Raw genomic sequence first — 17,679 nt, forward strand, 5'->3', positions numbered from 1 at the left:
GAGAGAGAGAGAGAGAGAGAGAGAGAGAGAGAGAGAGAGAGAGAGAGACAGAGAGACAGAGAGACAGAGAGACAGAGAGACAGAGAGAGACCAAGACTATTTCAAACTCTAAATGCTGAGAACATATATGAGTCTTCTGAAAACTAGCCTGAGGCGCCTGGGCATACCCTCTCCAGGCCTTGGAATCTCTGCCAGGGCCTCCCTCCCCACAAACCTCAGTGGCACCAGCACCAGATTGGATGCCAAATCTGTCCTGCACATTCTGGAGACTAGCCAAATGGTGTTTAATGATTGATCACTAGCCCTAGGAGATTTCAGCTGCCTTTCTCCTCTCCGTAGCTCATCTTTTCATTATCTTTCGGCTAACATTTCACTTTTAGAAAAATATTTGTATCTCAGCATTTTTAATGCACCAACTTTAGTACATATTAAAATATGTGCGCCCAGTTATCCATAGAAAGTCTAATGCTATGATCCCGGTCTGGGGAGTACAATTGTGGCTAAAATGGAGCAGAAAGTAGTGTGCTTTCCTGGGTGTAGAACAAACATTAGGGAGTAGAGCTAATTTCAAAATAAAATGTATGGAATAAGATTTTGAATGGAATTACTTTGTTTCTTAGTCAGTGTTTCTATTCCTTCACAAACATCATGACCAAGAAGCAAGTTGCGGAGAAAAAGATTTATTCAGCTTACACTTCCACATTGCTGCTGTTCATCACCAAAGGAAGTCGGGACTGGAATTCATACAGGTCAGGAAGCAGAAGCTGATGCAGAGGCCATGGAGGAGGACTGCTTACTGGCTTGCTTCCCCTGGCTTGCTCATCTTGCATTCTTATAGAAACCAGGACTGCCAGCCCAGGGCTGGCACCACCCACAATTGATCACTAATTCAGAAAATGCTTTAAAGCTGCATCTCATGGACTCCTTAAGGGAGTCTCCTTTTTTTGTGTGATAACTCCAGCTTGTGTCAACTTGACACACAAAACCAGCCAGTACACTTTGCTTGGGTGGATAATGTCCCTTCCAAAAGACATCAGTTATTAAAAGAAAATCACAGGTCAAGGCAAAGGCTACCTCTGTATGAGCTGTTGGCCAGCTGTGATCTAGAGGTCATTGTCCTTTATTGCTCTCCTTAATTATATGTTGAGACTCTACTCTAACTTGCTTTCTGTTGCTCTAATAAACACCATGATCAAAAGGAATGCAATGGAGAGTTTATTTCAGTTTGCAAATTACAATCATCATTGAATGAAGCAACAGTAGTAGGAGCTCAAGGAGAAACGTAGAGGCAGGAACTGAAGAAGTGACCATGTAGGAGCACTCATTTCTGTATTGCTTCCTGATTCATGTCAGCTGCCTTTCTTACATAGCCCAAGCCTAACAGCCTACAGTTGGTACTATCTTCAGTGAGCTAGGCCATCTTATGTCAATTAAAATCTCCCATAGATGTGCTTTCAGATCAATCTGATCAAGACAGTTCGTTAACAGGTGTGTTAGGCCAAGACTAGCCATCATTACCGTATTCCTGAAGACATCACACACCTTGGCTACTTGATGTAAAGAAATCAATCTCTAAGCAATTAGGAAAGTTCCTTGTCTCTGGCTCAATTCCACAGTACAGGGAGATGCTATGTATACTGCTAGGGAGAATGGCATCACTAGTCATATTTGGCACTGGATCCATATATTAAAGTTCTAACCTGCCATGGAAGATGCACCTATTAGTACAGTAGGAACATTACTGTTATGGAATCACTAATTGCTTGCTTGTTGGATCTGAAGCCTGCACCACTGGCCTAGTAATCCTAATAAAAAGCCGATGGTAGATGTCTTAGGTCTTTGGATGGATCGACCTTGAGATTGTTATGTTGCTAAATGGTTCTGCTGTTTAATCTTTCTAAATATTTCTGTTTATAACCATAGACTTGGGCTCTTCTCAACACTGGTCAGTGAAACTCCCTTGTGCAGTGAGTAACAGTCCATAGGAAAAATGTGCAACTGGTCAAAGTAGTGAGAGTAAGCAACTGATATCTGTGCTAAACCCTCACCTCCAAGGCTTAGGAGACATTGAAGAAGATGTTTAAGGAGGATGTATGAGTCAGAGGATGGGAAGTACTACTGTGAAACGCTGTCTCCTGGATATGACATGTCTGATAAGGTCATGACCTCAAAACAGCTGTGGTCACCTGCACAGAATCTATAAAAGATCAAGCTGAATAAAATCCTAACATCAAAGATACAGACAATCTCTGGGCACCAACACTTACTGGGGAATTATTGACAGTGGAAAGTTGCTGAGGAAAAGAGAAATATTCTTTCCTGTACACATGGTACTGGTACGTGTCCCCTGATCTAGTTGATGGCCCCCATAACCCATGCACAAAGGGTAGCTCTAATTGGTACAGTAAATTCTCCCCAACAAGGAAAAAGAAAGACATGAAATTAGGAGGGGAGGGGGGATATGTTAGGGGAAAGGTACAGGGAGTTGGGAGTTAGGTGTTAGATATCATTATATTGTGTTGAACACAAGCATGGAAATCTCAAAAGAAAAAAGTTGAAAGGAAATGTGATTCTATCTGGGGAAGCATGGGCCACAGCTTAAGTGCAGAGGCCAAAGCGCAACTCGTGGGACTCAGTTCTCTGCTTCCAACAACAGATCCTGGGGATGTAATCCAGGTCTGCACTCCCAGCTTGGTGGTAAGTAAAATTACTTCCTGAGCCATCTGTCTGACCTATGACGAATTTTTCAGAAATTTACAGCAAAATAATCTAAGCATAGGTGCCAAGTTATTGTCCACTTATTCTTCTCATTCTTAGCATTTTTTTATTGAAAAAAAAAGCAGATCTTAAACTAAAAGTTGAGCATGTTGTATAACAAATATTTATCATTTATTTAGCACACATGTGAGAAACAGTTACATATGAGGGACACTTTGGGGAACAAAATACTGTCTCCTTTTTTTTTTAGATAAATTGAATATTAATTGTCATACAAAATAATATTTTAATGCATATAAATTAGTAAATTTGGATCTGTGTATACACTCATAATAATACCATCAGTACATACAAGAGTTCCTTCTGTTCCTTTTGTTTTTCATTCTTTTCTTTTTCTGGTATGAATAAAATATTTCAATATATTTTTTGCAGTAGAGTCTTACTATGTCCCCCAATCTGTTCTTAGATTCAGAACCATAAGCCATACAGATCTTTCACTTGCTTAGTTAGAGTCACACCAAGATATTTTATATTATTTGTGACTATTGTGAAAGGTATTGTTTCCCTAATTTCTTTCTCAGCCTGTTTATGCTTTTAGTAGAGGAAGGCCACTTATTTGTTTGAGTTAATTTTTATGTCTAGCCACTTTGCTGAAGTTGTTTATCAGGTTTAGTAGTTCTCTGGTGAAAATTTTGGGGTCACTTAAGTATAATATCACATCGTCTGCAAATAGTGATATTTTGACTTCTTCCTTTCCAATTTGTATCCCTTTGAGCTCCTTTTGTTGTCTAATTGCTCTGGCTAGGACTTTGAGTAATGTATTGAATAGGTAGGGAGTGGACAGCCTTGTCTAGTCCCCGACTTTAGTGGGATTGCTTAAACTTTCTCTTCATTTAGTTTGGTGTTTGCTACTGGTTTGCTGTAGATTGCTTTTACTATGTTTAGGTATGGGTCTTGACTTCCTGATCTTTCCAAGACTTTTATCATGAAGGGATGTTGGATTTTGTCAAATGCTTTCTCAGAATCTAATGAAAGGATCATGTGGTTATTTTTTTCTTCCTTTGAGTCTGTTTATATAGTGGATTACTTTGATGGATTTCCATATATTGAACCATCCCTGCATCCCTGGGATAAAGCCTACTTGATCATGATGGGTGATCGTTTTGATGTGTTCTTGGATTCAGTTTGTGAGAATTTTATTGAGTATTTTTGCATTGATATTCATAAGGGAAATTAGTGTGTAGTTCTCTTTCTTTTTTGTGTGGTTTAGGAATCAGTGTAATTATGGCTTCATAGAACGAATCGGGTAGTGTTCCTTCTGTTTGTATTTTGTGGAATAGTTTGAAGAGTATTGGAATTAGGTCTTCTTTGGAGGTCTGATAGAACTCTGCACTAAACTCATATGGTCCGGGCTTTTATCAGTTGGAAAACAATTAATGACTGCTTCTATTTCTTTAGAAGTTATGGGACTGTTTAGATTGTTTATCTGATCCTGATTTAACTTTGGTACCTGGTATCCTGCCTCAGACCCTAAACACCTGGGAATGTATGTGTGCTCCAGTATATTCTTTTGGAAGTGTTTGTGGATATGTTTACTGTTTGTTTGTTTCAGAAATGTAAATGAAACTTAAGGTTCACACATATTACATAATAACTGTGCCATCACACTCCCTTGTAGAACCTCAATAAATTCTTAAGTGTGTACCATTATATTGTACACATTATATTACACACATACTGCCCTGTGTGGTAGGAATCTAGAACTGATCCATCTTGCAGAAATGTCTTCAAGCCTATAGGAAAACAGCACACAATTTTTCCTCTCCCCGACTCTATCACTTGCCTATTCTCAGTTCCTACTGAGTCTAATCATTCCAGGTAAGTCAGTATTAAACCCTCCCAGCTTACTTTAGTTAACATATCTTCCAGGGTTATTCATGGTGACAGAAATGGGAGGATATGTTTCTTCTAGGCTAAATGTACTCATTTTGGAAGCGTATACCAAATTTTCTTTATGGATTCATCTTAATGACTTGTCCAGCACTTTACTATCTAAATAATATTCATGAACATAGTAAGTTGTCTCAAAAACATTTAGACAGTTTTAGTGAATGGAAATATTTATAATGCTGCAAATTGTAACACTATAATGTAGCCTAAATCACAATAGTTTTTCTTATAGTCAATTATCCAGTCAATTAGTGTCTCTTTAATATTAGTCTTTCAAGATTACCCCTTCAGAGATTTAAAAATATCTTTAGAAATTTAATTCATTTAATAAAAATAAATGAAAATTGTGTTTGCAAATTTTTCTTTTAACTTTTTATTTTTATTTTTTATTAGATATTTTCTTCATTTACATTTTAAATGCTATCCTCTTTCCTAGTTTCCTCTCTGAAAATCCCCTATACCCTCCCCCCAATCTGCTCTCCAACTCACTCACTCCCCTTTCCTGGCCCTGGCATTCCCCTGTACTGGAGCATATAATTTTTGCAAGACGAAGGGTCTCTCCTCCCATTGATGGCCAACTAGGCCATTATTAGTAGAGTTCAAGCCAGTCTTAACCCTATAGTAAGAACTTGCCTCAAAAATAACATAGGGTGTGACTCCTGAATTCTGTGATATAGCTTAACCTGTCAAGTGTTTGTGGACGTATGCCTTGTCCACTAGAGTATTAAAACCATTTCAAGTATGCAGTAGATCTTTTCAAATTTCAACCTAAGTTTCAACTTTAGTTTAAGTCAAATGTGCTGCTCAAGTGTAATATGATTATTAAGCACTTTTTATCCTCAATATTTTCCTTTTTCTTTAATATTGCAATTATGTGGTTTGATCTATTTAGTTGAAAATATAGATTTCTTTAGCCTCATTATGTATTTAAAAGCTTTTCTATAATCAATTTAACTATCAGATCGTTCTATGTTTCTGTGTTTAACAAGTCCATATATATGCATCTCCATTATATGTACATATATGATATGTATGTATATATAATACATATATAATATACTTATACATACATACACACACACACATATATATATATATACATACAGATAGTTTATGTGCTTCTGTGTGTGCATTTTTGTGTGTATATGTCCATATGTATAAATGTGTGTGTGAATGTGTTTGTGTGTGTGTGTGTGTGTGTGTGTGTGTGTGTGTGTGTGCATAAGAATGTGTTTGTGTGTGCACCTGTGCATGTAAAGACTAGAATAAAACCTTGGGTGCTGTTTATCTGGTGCCTTATAAAAGATTGTTGGTTTGTTTGTTTTGAGTGAAGTCTTTCACTGGATTGGAACTCATCATCTGGGACAGACTGGATTTTCAGTAGGTCCTAATAGCCTCATGTTTCTGATGCTTGTATTGAAAGTACTGGCCACCACTGCCAGCTTCCTTCAGATGGGTTCCAGGGCCTGAACTCAGATCCTCATGTTGGAAAGCAACACTTTATTAACTAAGCCACATTTCTAGCCTCACACATATGTTTTAAACCTTAAAAATATCCACATAATATAACTGAAATGTGAGAAACCAGAATGCTTTCTACATCTTATTGTCCTTACCTAAAGAGTGACTATGACCATTTGAAGAGGATAGCTGCAAATCTTTGATGTTCGGCTTATTATAAATGAAATCTCCATATGTAACACTAACATAGTTATTATCAGCAATATCAGCAACACGTAAGTATTGTCACCCATGTCCACACTAACAGCAAAGTTCATATATTCTATTTGTTCCCTATATCTTTGTAGTAAAGTTAGCCAAGTTTCTACAATGTATAGTCCACCACTGTCTTACTAAGGAGGAATTGTGGGTTTCTGAAGAAAATGATAAATAAAATCAGTTTGCTCAATGACTGACGATGTTTAATGATAACATTAAAAGGTTCTGATTTTTTTAGCATGTCATATGAATGGAGATTGTGACAAATATTCATATTCTTGTTCAGAAACCATCTCTGCTTCTTTGAAAGTTCACAATTATATTTCAGACAGAAAAATATTGGACTAAGTTTGACTGGCATTTATAGGTGAGACATTTCCAGATATATACTTTCAGAAATTTCTCTTAAAAGTGTTATAGGTAGTGAGATGGCTCAGAAGATATATGTAGTTGCCATGCAAGCCTGGTGACTTTGGTTCAGTCTGGGTCACCCATGGTGAAAAATTGGCTTCCAAAATTTCTTCTATGACTTCCACGTATACACAGTGATACACACATAGCTACACTCACACATATACATGATGCACATAGACAAACACAAATACATAAAAATGTTTCCTTTTTATCTAAAAAGTAGTTATAAGAGTTTGGGAGTTGACTCCATCTATAAAATGCTCGCTGTGTAAATATGAGGACATGAGTTTGGACTCTCTGTAGCCATGTAAAAGCCAGAAATGGTAGTGGAGTCTGTAGCCTCAGCATAAGGTGGACAGAGGCAAGCTGATCTCAGAGATCACACCTGAGACAATGAGCTCCGAGTTCAGTGAGAGAAACTGGTGCAAATAAATGATTAAATAAACTAAGGTAGAGAGTGATGAAAGGAAATACCTAAAGTGTACCTCTGTGTTACACATACATGTGAACACACGTTCTCATGCACATTGACAAGTATATACAGTATACACACACACACACACACACACACACACACACACCACAGACCTGTGATTTCATAGGAGGTAAAAGCAGGGCGATTGTGACACAAAGTCCATTCTGGGCTACACGGTGAGATCATATTGTGATAAACAATAGCAATATCAGCAAATAGCTATTGATTACAAAATGTGCTAGTAGAACGTCCAATGGATCATCTCCATCACTGAGCACTCTCCTTTAATGTGGAAGTAAGAGATTGGACACTCTAAAGCAGGACAGAAATGAGGAGGGACATTTATTAAGTTCTTTGTTTTCAATATTTATCAATCTTTTCTTACTTAATTTTTAGATACTTTATGTAAAATTTTTAGCAGTGATCTATACCCAAATACCGAGTTAACTGAGTGTCAAAAAGTGTCCAAAATCAAATGATATTGATGAAATGATGTGATAAGATAAGTAGAAAAGTCATTGCCTTTTAAAACGATGATGAAATGTCTTATCAATAATCATTGCAATCTATTTAAAAATAAAACTATGAACATAAACTTTATCTGTATTATCATTTATATTTAAAATATAACCATAGCATACTCTTATTATAACATACTAGTTTACCAAATGCATAATCATCATTATTGAATACCTATTTTTATACTTTAGCCAAATAAATTATTATATCTATATCTATATATTTATTTGAGTAGTTGTATAGAAGTCATTAAAAGTAGATATTCAATAGACTGAGAGAGAACCTTAATTTAAGACATTAAATTTAACTTAAATAACTTAGCAAGTAACATAAAATTCTAGAATGAAAAGTTGTATCACTACACAATGTATTTTATAGGAAATTATCATCTTATAAAAACTATTTACAACAATTCTGGAATAGAATATGGATTTTCAGAGGCACTTTGAATAGGCATTTTTTCATGTTTATTTTTGATATGCTGTCATATGCTATGAAGGGGTCGTTTGGACTTAGATTCCAATTGATCCCTAAAGAAGCCACTTCCCTTCTCCTTATATGAATCACTGGGAGTCGAGGACTTTGTGTAGATTTGCAAGGATTAGGTAGATAGGTGTCATAACATGTTCCCTTTTCCCATCAGCCAGCAAGAGCAGGAGCATCTTGACTTCAAGGCCAGTTGGGGTTTCATAGGAATACCCTGTCATTAAAAAACATGTATTATGTAGCCAGAAACTGGAAACAAGCTAGATGTCCCTCAACTGAAGAATGAACGCAACTGAAGAATGTAAATGGTACATTTACACAATGGAGTATTATTTAGCTGTTTAAAAATATCATAAAATTTGCAGGCAAATGTATTGAACTAGAAAAAAAGGAAATCATCCCAAATGAGGTAACTCAGACACAGAAAGACAAACATAGTATAAGTGGATAGTAGCTGTAAGGTAAAGGATTACCATGCTACAGTCTACAGTTCCAGAGAGGCGAAAAAACAAAGAAGACTTAAGGGAGGATGCTTGGCTCTCCCTGGAAAGGGGAAATGGGCTGGGGCAAGGGGGAACAGGAATGAGAGGGATCAAGTGTGGGGGGATGGAGGGAGAGAGCACTAGGAGATTTGGGGGGCCTTTTGGGGTAAGATTGAAACCAGAAGTCTAGGAAGGTAACCCTAGCTAAGACTCCTAGTAAGGGGGGGGGGAACTAAGTCTGAACTGGCCATGTACTGTAATCAGGAAAGGCCTCCAATGGAGGGATTGGGCATCAACCCAGCCTTGAAACTTTCAACCTACAACCTCCTGCCCGCAAAATGTGCTAGAGTCTTTACTCTAGGTGCCATGAAACCTGTAGGAGTTGGTGACCAAAGACTGGTCCAACTTGAGATCCACGCCATGAAAGAGAACCCATGTCTGACACTTCCTTGAAGGGCCAGAAACCAGAGGCTGGATAGCCTAGAGACCTAGAACCAAACAGGACCAAAAGCCAATCAACCAAACAAATAAAAAAAAAAAAAAAAAAACCAATGAGATGATAGAGCATAATCGTTATCAGAGAGGATTCACCCAGCAACTGATGGAAGCAGATACAGAGACCCACAGTCAAACAATAATGTAGAAGATGGGGGAGGAAGAATAACTGGAGCTAGAGGGATCAAGGACACCACAAGAACAACTAAACCGGGACTCACTGGGACTGATGCGACAACCAGGGAGCCTGCAGTGTCTGAAACAGGCCCTCTGTATATATGTTATGGTTGTGTAGCTTGTTCTGGTGGGATTTGTACCAGTGGAGTAGAGGCTGTCTCTGACCCCTGCCTGCTCATAGGACACTTTTCCTCCTATCAGGCTGCCTAGTTTAGCCTTGATGTGAGGGGATGTTCCTAGTCTTATTGTAACTTGATATGCTCTATTTGGTTGATATCTTTGGGAGGCCTGCCATTCTCTGAAGGGAAATAAAGAAGTGGATTTGGGGGAAAGGGGAGCACCACGGGGATGAACTGGGAGGGGAGGGGAGAGGGCAAACCGGGGTAGAGATATATAAGAAAAGAATGAAAAAAAAGGGAATAAATTAAGTTTGTTTTGTGTTTCTTTTAACCTTTCTTTTACTGCTATTAGGTACAACATACCATAAGTAATCACAGATAAGTTTTCACAAATTGATAAAAACAACAAAAAACTATATGTTATGTTGAGTGAAATACAAATTCTTCACTTTGAAATATTTTATTCTGTAGACGGATTATGTATAGAAACTAGATCCATTCTATTTATCTAGAAGAAATATTAATTTTATAATACCAGTGAAAGTAAATGCATAATTTGTCAACAAAACATCAGTTTCTTTTATTTATAATGTATTTATGTTTAATATATTATCCTAATCCCATGCTCTTGAGAAAGTACTATCTAATAGACTTGAAAGTATAATTACTTAATACAATTTAAATCAATGCATGAAATACGATAAACACTTTATCTGATTTACTTGTTGATATTTAATTGAATATGTACATTTAATTCATAACTTTGACTTTCCAAAATACTGACCTTCAAACACACTATGCTTTATCCCAACTACTTTGGGTTTAAAAATGTATACTTTATGAGCAATTAGCAAGATTGTTAGGAACTACAACCCAATTATCCCAATTTTTATAAAAGCTACTGGGTAGTCACTGTGGAGTCTAATTTAGCATGTGATACACACAAAATTCCATTAAAAAATTTCAGTGTAAGTGTCCTTGTACTTTTATCTTAATGTGTCTTTCTGACATTATTAATGTACCTTTAAAAGCTCATTTTTTTTGTTTGTATTATTTGAATGGGAAGTGTAGTACGTAGCAGCATACATGACCAATGTTTACAAAAAGAAATGTAGGACACAGGATAAAAAAAGGAAAAGAACTAAACCAGGCATTTCTTTATGGCAGAGTACAGTGGTAGAAAATGTACCCATTTCCTCTAAATATATAGATGAGAAAGCATAGGTACTTTTGAGCAGTATTGTAGTTTTTGATAAATGAATCAGGAAGGTTTGTTTAAAAAGTCCAAGTAGCTATTTCAAAGAAATATGTGAACAATCACAGTGTGCTTAACAATTGACATTCAAAATAACTAGCACTGAAATCACAATCAGAGGTTATTTTTTAAGAACAATACATGGTATTTTTGTCTTTGTTATATTGCTTTTAAAAATCCAAAAAGTTCTATCACCTGTGTTAAATAAGCAATGACAGTGTATGTTCAATTTATATTAAATTATTATTTGAAATAAAGGACCGAAAAGAACCATTTTCTCAGTGGGGCTCAAAAGACAGAAAGAACTCAGCTCTATACATTGTGTGGATCCACATTGATCTGTCAGACTCCTTTCTGGCACCACTCGAGGTCTTCCCTTCCCTTCCCTCTTTATTATGGTCTGGCATTTATCCTTTCTACCCACAAGGGTTTCAACCATCCAAATTTCATTACTTTTTTTAGCTGCCAAGAGCTGATGGCTTTTCTTGTTGCTGAAGGCCATTTCCTTCCAGTAATGCAAAGAGGAAAGGGTAAATAAGATCTTCAATGAGGAAATTCCATTTTGTAGAATAGCAACACACCGAAATTGATCTCTGAGAGCCCATAAAAGTATTCGATACATAATTTGAAGCTCTTTTGTAAATCTTTATATACACTATTTTAATCATGTTTTATAAAATCCATTTGCCATGTCAAGTGCTTATCTGACTGTATTTTTTCTAGAAATGCTACACATTCCTATGAGTAAGCTAGCTCATCTGTGGGATAGAAACAGAAGACCATCTTCAGTTAGTGCACAGATCCATTCTCACCCTTTACTATAATAATGTGTGTCCTTAATAACAAATTTCACAACATGCCTGGTGACAATTCATGGAACAAATATCTTCTTTTAATATAAAATGTTGGAGAAATTTTAACACAGAAGGGTATAACTCAAACCAAATGACCACTTACTACACACACACACACACACACACACACACACACACACACACACACAATATGTCACTCAATGAAAATCTAACTAAATTCACAACAAAATATTAATAATGAAATTATTTGTCTGCTTATTTTTAAATTTACACACACACACACACACACACACACACACATGTATTTTACCTAAATGTATGCATGTAAACTATGTGCTTGGGGTACCCTCAGAGGACAGAACAGGGCATCATATCGCCTATAACTGGGGTTATTGAAAACTGTGAACCTCCATGTGAACCTCCATGTGGGTGCTAAGAACTGAACTTGGGTCCTGTGAAAGAGCAGCCAGTGGCCTTAACCACTGTGACATTACTCCAGCCCTTCTTTACCCTTCCTTCCTTCCTTCCTTCCTTCCTTCCTTCCTTCCTTCCTTCCTTCCTTCCTTCCTTCCTTCCTTCCTTCCTTTTACTTTTCTTCCTTCCTTTATTAACCCTCTCCTGGTTGGCTCTCCCACAGTTCTTTATCCCATTCCTCCCCCCCCCCATCTCCAAGAGAAGGTCCTCCCTTCCCTCACCAGGGTTCCCCACTCCCTGGGGCCTCAAGTCTCCCTTGAAGGGTTAGGTTCTTCTTCTCCCACTGAGGCCAGACCTGGCACTCCTTTGATGTATATGTGTTGGGGGCCTCAGATCAGTTGTGTGTGCTGCCTGGTTGATGGCTCAGTGTCTGAGAGATCTCAGGGGTCCAGGTTAGTTGAGACTGCTAGTCTTATGTGGTCATAGATCTTACTACTGAGCTCCTCCTCAGCTCCTTCCAGCCTTTCCCTAATTCAACCACAGGGGTCCCTGACTTCAGTCCAATAGTTGGGTATAAGTTTCTTCATCTGTCTCAGTCAGCTGCCTGTTGGGCCTCTTGGACAACAGCCATGCTAGGCTCCTGTCTGTAAGCACACCATAGCATCAGTAACAGTGGCAGGCCTTGGAACCTCCCCTTGAGATGGATCCCAAGTTGGGCTGGTCACTGGACAGCCTTTCTCTCAATTTCTTCTCCATTTTTATTCCTGTAGTTAATTTAGACAGGAACAATTCTGGGTCAGAGCTTTTGACAGTAGAATAGCAACCCCATCCCTCCACTCAATGCCCTGTCTTTCTACTGGAGGTAGACTCTATAAGAGTTCCCTCTCCCCACTGATGGGCATTTCATCTAAGGTCCCTCCCTTTGAGTCCCTCATAAAATTGAAAAGCTTCTGTAAAGTAAAGGACATAATCAATAGGACAAATTGGCAAACTACAGATGGGGAAAGTATCTTCACTAACCCCACGTCCAATAGAGGGCAAATATCCAAAATATATAAAGAACTCAAGGACCTAACCTCCAAAGAACCAAACAACCCCATTTTAAAAAAATGGGGTATAGAGCTAAACAGAGAAATCACAACAGAAGAATCTCAAATGGCTGAGAAGCAAAGAAGTGTTCAAAGTCCATTGTCATGAGGAAAATGCAAATCAAAATGACCCCAAGATCCCACCTCACACTAATCAGAATGACTAAGATAAAAAACTCAGGTGACAGCACATGTTGGCAAGGATGTAGAGAAAGACCACTCTTCCATTGCTGGTGGGATTGCAAATTGGTTCCACCACTCCGGAAATTAATCTGGAGGTTCCTAAGAAAATTGGAAATAGACTTACCTGAAGATCCAGTTATACCACTCTTGGGCATATACCCAAAAGATGTCCCACCATAACATAAGAGCATGTGCTCCTCTATGCTCATAGTGGCCTTATCTGTGATAGCCAGAAACTGGAAACAATCAAGATGTCCACAACGGAGGCATGGATACAGAAAATGTGATTCATTTACACAACTGAATACTATTCAGCCATTAAGAATGAGGATATCATGAGTTTTTCAGGCAAATAGATGGAACTAGAAAATATCATCCTGAGTGAGATAACTCAGACCCAAAAGGGCATGCACGGTATGTACTCGTTAATAAGTGGATATTAGAAAAAATTGTACAGAATACCTAGGATACAATTCACAGAACTCACGAAGATTAACAAGCAGAAAGGCCCAAGTGAGGATGCTTCATTCACATTTGGGAGAAGAAGAAATCCATAAAGGAAGGCAGAGGAAGGGGCAGAACAGGGTTCGAGAGGGGAGGGAGAAAAGGGAATATGATCAGGAAGGAGACAGTCTTGAGACTTGAAAAGTGAAGGAGATAGAGAGGCATATTTTATATTAAAAATATTGGGGTATGGATACAATTCTTTACATATCACTCTATCATTAGCCAGTGTCAGTGTTGAAACCCTTTTCTTGATCCCGATATTGGTGATGCAGTTTCATGACCCCTTCCCCTTCACTGATCTCTCTATATAAAGCACTCCACGTTTGTAGGATAATTTCCTCAAGTACCTGAAGCAAACACTAAGATCATATGGAACCTCAGAATCATCTTGGCAGACTACCATGCCTCAAGTTCACTCATGTTTCTGTACTTATTAAAACTGGTGTTTTAATATATTAAACAATGGTTTCAGTGAGTCTCAAATCCTTAAAGACTTATGTAATAATGTCATCATCTTTGATTAGTTTCCACTCACAGAGAAATCACATTTGTTCATTTATTCCAAATTTTCTTTAATATTTATTCCATTTATTGCCATGTCCTTCCTAAGTATACATTATAATCTACTTATGTTTGAACACATTACTACATACACTGATGAAAAATGGGATTGTATCTCAGGATATTTAAATTTCATCTCTTCTAAAATCACAGCATGAAGTTATAAACTCCCAGCATATTTGATTATTTGCAGCATTGAAATATACATTTCTATTGTTGATGAATGCTATAGTGAAATAATTAATATATTCATGCACCATTATTTATATAAAAATATACAAATCCTCTACTGTTCATTTCAGTTCTATTCTAGAATCTGAATCAGTAGTAGAGAGATGTTTTCATTTTGATTTGCAAATCTTCAAAGTAGCAGAGGAGCATAACAAAAACTACAAGGTGACAAAGAAAGTTATAAGATCAAGAATCAAGAGAATCAAAAAAAATAAACCTGTTTTGATAGGGTATCAACAATGATTTGCTGGATACAGAGATCTCTTAGTTGAGATATAAAGTTTGAGAAGTAGCTTGACACACACACACACGCACACACACACACACACAGAGTGGGGGGGAGGCAGACAGAGAGGGAAAGGGGGAGAGAAGAAAGGAAGTTGGGTTTTGCAGAGGTTAGAAAGAAGAGAGAGATCAGAGAAGTTAAAAGAGTAAAGAGCATGCTAGAGGTGTTTGCTATTGCTACTTCTCAGTCTTGCTGTTACCACTTTTAATTTTTTTTTTTTTTAAAAAAAATGCAGCCATGAAACAGTGAGTGTTTTAAAGAGTAAACATGATGACACTGCTTTGAATGGAGAGTAAATTACAGAAAAGCAAATCACTGAGGCGGGAGAGAAGTATCTGAAACACTGTTCCAAAAGGGACTGGCTTGAATCAACTTGGTGGCTGTGTAGATAGAAATTCTGGTGGATGAGATACATTTGGGAGAGAAGACTGGAAGATCTTTCTAGAGGTGGGCAGAAGGACATGAGGTCATGAGGGGAGAGCAAAGAATCAAAAATGTGAATCACATTCTGATTATAAACATTGGGGGAAACATTAGAAATCTCTTAGGCAAAAGCAAATACTATTAGCACGGGGGCTTCTAATATAATTATATAATATATAATTCAGCACTTTTATTGTCTATGCAAATGCACCAGATGATTTTCTTTTGCCGTGGACAAAGAGAGTCGAGAATATGAAATAATGTGAATAAACGGCACTGGTTCCTTCTCTTAATTTCTTTGCAGTCAAATCACCTCAGCAACAAGTAGGAAAAAAAAAAAAAACTCAAAAAGCCACAGAAGCATTACAGCTGGAGGCCTCCCATGATTACCTGCGGCTCCCCTGGGGGGGGGGTGGGGGGCGGGGGAGCAAGAGGCGCTGGGTGTTTTTGGCAGACATCCAAACCTGACTCAGCTCTCTCCTTAGCAGCATCAGGTACACCGAAAGCCTAGTTCTGCATCACAGAACTCCAGGCACACTTTATGCACACCCAAGCTACTGGGAAGTGTGTCACTGTGTACCGAGTACATAATGGTTTACTTCTAAAAGTGAACTCTCCTTAAACAACTGTAGTTGCTTTTAAAGAGTTACCGTAAACAAAATTGGCATCCGTGGTCTAAACAGTTTGTCTATGTTCCATTACATCAAACGCCATATTTTGCCTGGCATCTTGTAGTGAATGAGTTAGTCTAACAGTCATGGTAATATCATACATAGAAATCAGATAAAAGTAGCTTTTAAATGAAAGAAATTCCATTTATTTTAAATTGTAAGAATGAAAACTCCGACTTAAATACGTGAAAATGGCAAAAACAGAAAGAAAGGATGTCTCTTTCTTCTGTGTACAGGGAACTGAGCTAGGAAAAAAAAAATGTTTCTAGGCAGAAAGGACCCTGACCCAGTGGCGACTCACAGTCGACAACCAAAACTCCCATCATTTGTGTAAAAGCATATATTAATTTGGTCTTTATCTTTTCTAAGTAAGCTTTGAGGGAAAAAAAAATGCCCCAATTTTGGTTCTGGCAAAATTGCTGTTGGATTAAGGTAATTTACTGTGGACTCTAAAACTTAAAAAAAGAAAAAGAAAAAGAAAAGAAATCCTTGTAAAACTTTTTGCTATGATTTTAAAAAGTGGCTTTAGTTTGTTTATTTGGTTGGTTGGTTGATTGATTAATCTTGTTTGGAACACACACACACAAACAAGCAAAGAAAAAAATTCACCCTTAGAGAGTTCATGATATTCAGTTGTACTATATACCAAATTTAAATGAACTGAATTTAAGTTTCACTATAAAGTGCTCATTGGCCTAAAAAACAAACAAACAAACAAACTCTTAAGAAAGGGGCTGGTCTTTATTTGCCTGTTAGTGCTTCTCTGGGGTGCGTACATTTTCTAATCTTTCCTAGGTAAGTCAGCAATGCTGGGTTTGCGTGTTTATCTGCAGACACATGCTCTAAAGGACATGCCTTTTTATTAGCTAGTCAAGAAGCATAAGCTGGCCCTGGTCCTGAGACCCATGTAACAACTCTGCTGGAGTGGAAAGAAAAGAAATAACAGACTATTAAGCATCTACCTTTGTGTATATTGCAGAACTGGTAGGAGCCGAAGCCGCAAGGGTGTGTTGTGTGTGTGTGTGGGGGGGGGCTAGCTTTCCGATTGAAATAGTTGGATCTCATTCTCTGCTGAGCCCCCCCCCCCCAACACACACACCTCTTTCCGCTCCCTTGAATTCCTGGTGGCGCAATACTTGGTAGCTAAATTCGAGTTTGTGAAAACGGACACAGGTGGGTGTGGCAGTTGAAGGGAGCAAAGGGACCTTAGGTCCTCTTTCTTCCACACTCGCGGGAGTAGCAAGAGGTAGAAAAAAAAAAGGCTTTCACTGACCTGGCCCCACGGATCATGCCCACCCGGTGCGTGCACCTGCGGAATCTGATCCAAGGGAAGTCTTCCTCTCTTCCCAGACTTCTTTCTTGCCTCTGCTTCTTTCTTTGAAATCCTGTTACTCAGAGTGCCTGCTACTACGAGTCGCGGGTACCCAGGCTAGACCAGACCAGCCTGCGCAGTGGGCAGGATTGAAAAGCCGAGTCGCAACTGGAGCGCAGGCCAGGCCTGCGCGTAGTCTGTTTCCAGTCTGCTCAGGATGAAGCGACCCCGCCCTCGGCTGCCAACCGCGTCGCTAGGCCTCCTCGATGCTCCCTGAGCTCTCGGGTCCCCACCCCTAGCTCCCTCCTCCCAGTCCGGTAGACAGTGCAGGGCGGAGACCTGGCGATTGGGCGCCGTGATGCTGGGGATGCGGCAACCT

The 17,679-nt window shown here is 38.4% G+C and overlaps 1 protein-coding gene across 2 annotated transcripts in view; it reads right to left on the reverse strand.

Moving 5' to 3' along the window:
• The window catches only part of Scn9a (sodium voltage-gated channel alpha subunit 9), a 149,773-nt gene extending 132,316 nt beyond the window's left edge, over positions 1 to 17,457 (reverse strand). For both annotated transcript variants that reach the window (XM_021194855.1, XM_021194854.1), the window contains exon 1: positions 17,262 to 17,457. The gene's annotated coding sequence lies outside the window, so the exon portion shown is untranslated. The remainder of the gene's footprint in view (positions 1 to 17,261) is intronic.
• Positions 17,458 to 17,679: the final 222 nt, after the last annotated feature.

Source organism: Mus pahari, chromosome 3, assembly GCF_900095145.1.
Source record: "Mus pahari chromosome 3, PAHARI_EIJ_v1.1, whole genome shotgun sequence".
NCBI lineage: Eukaryota > Metazoa > Chordata > Mammalia > Rodentia > Muridae > Mus > Mus pahari.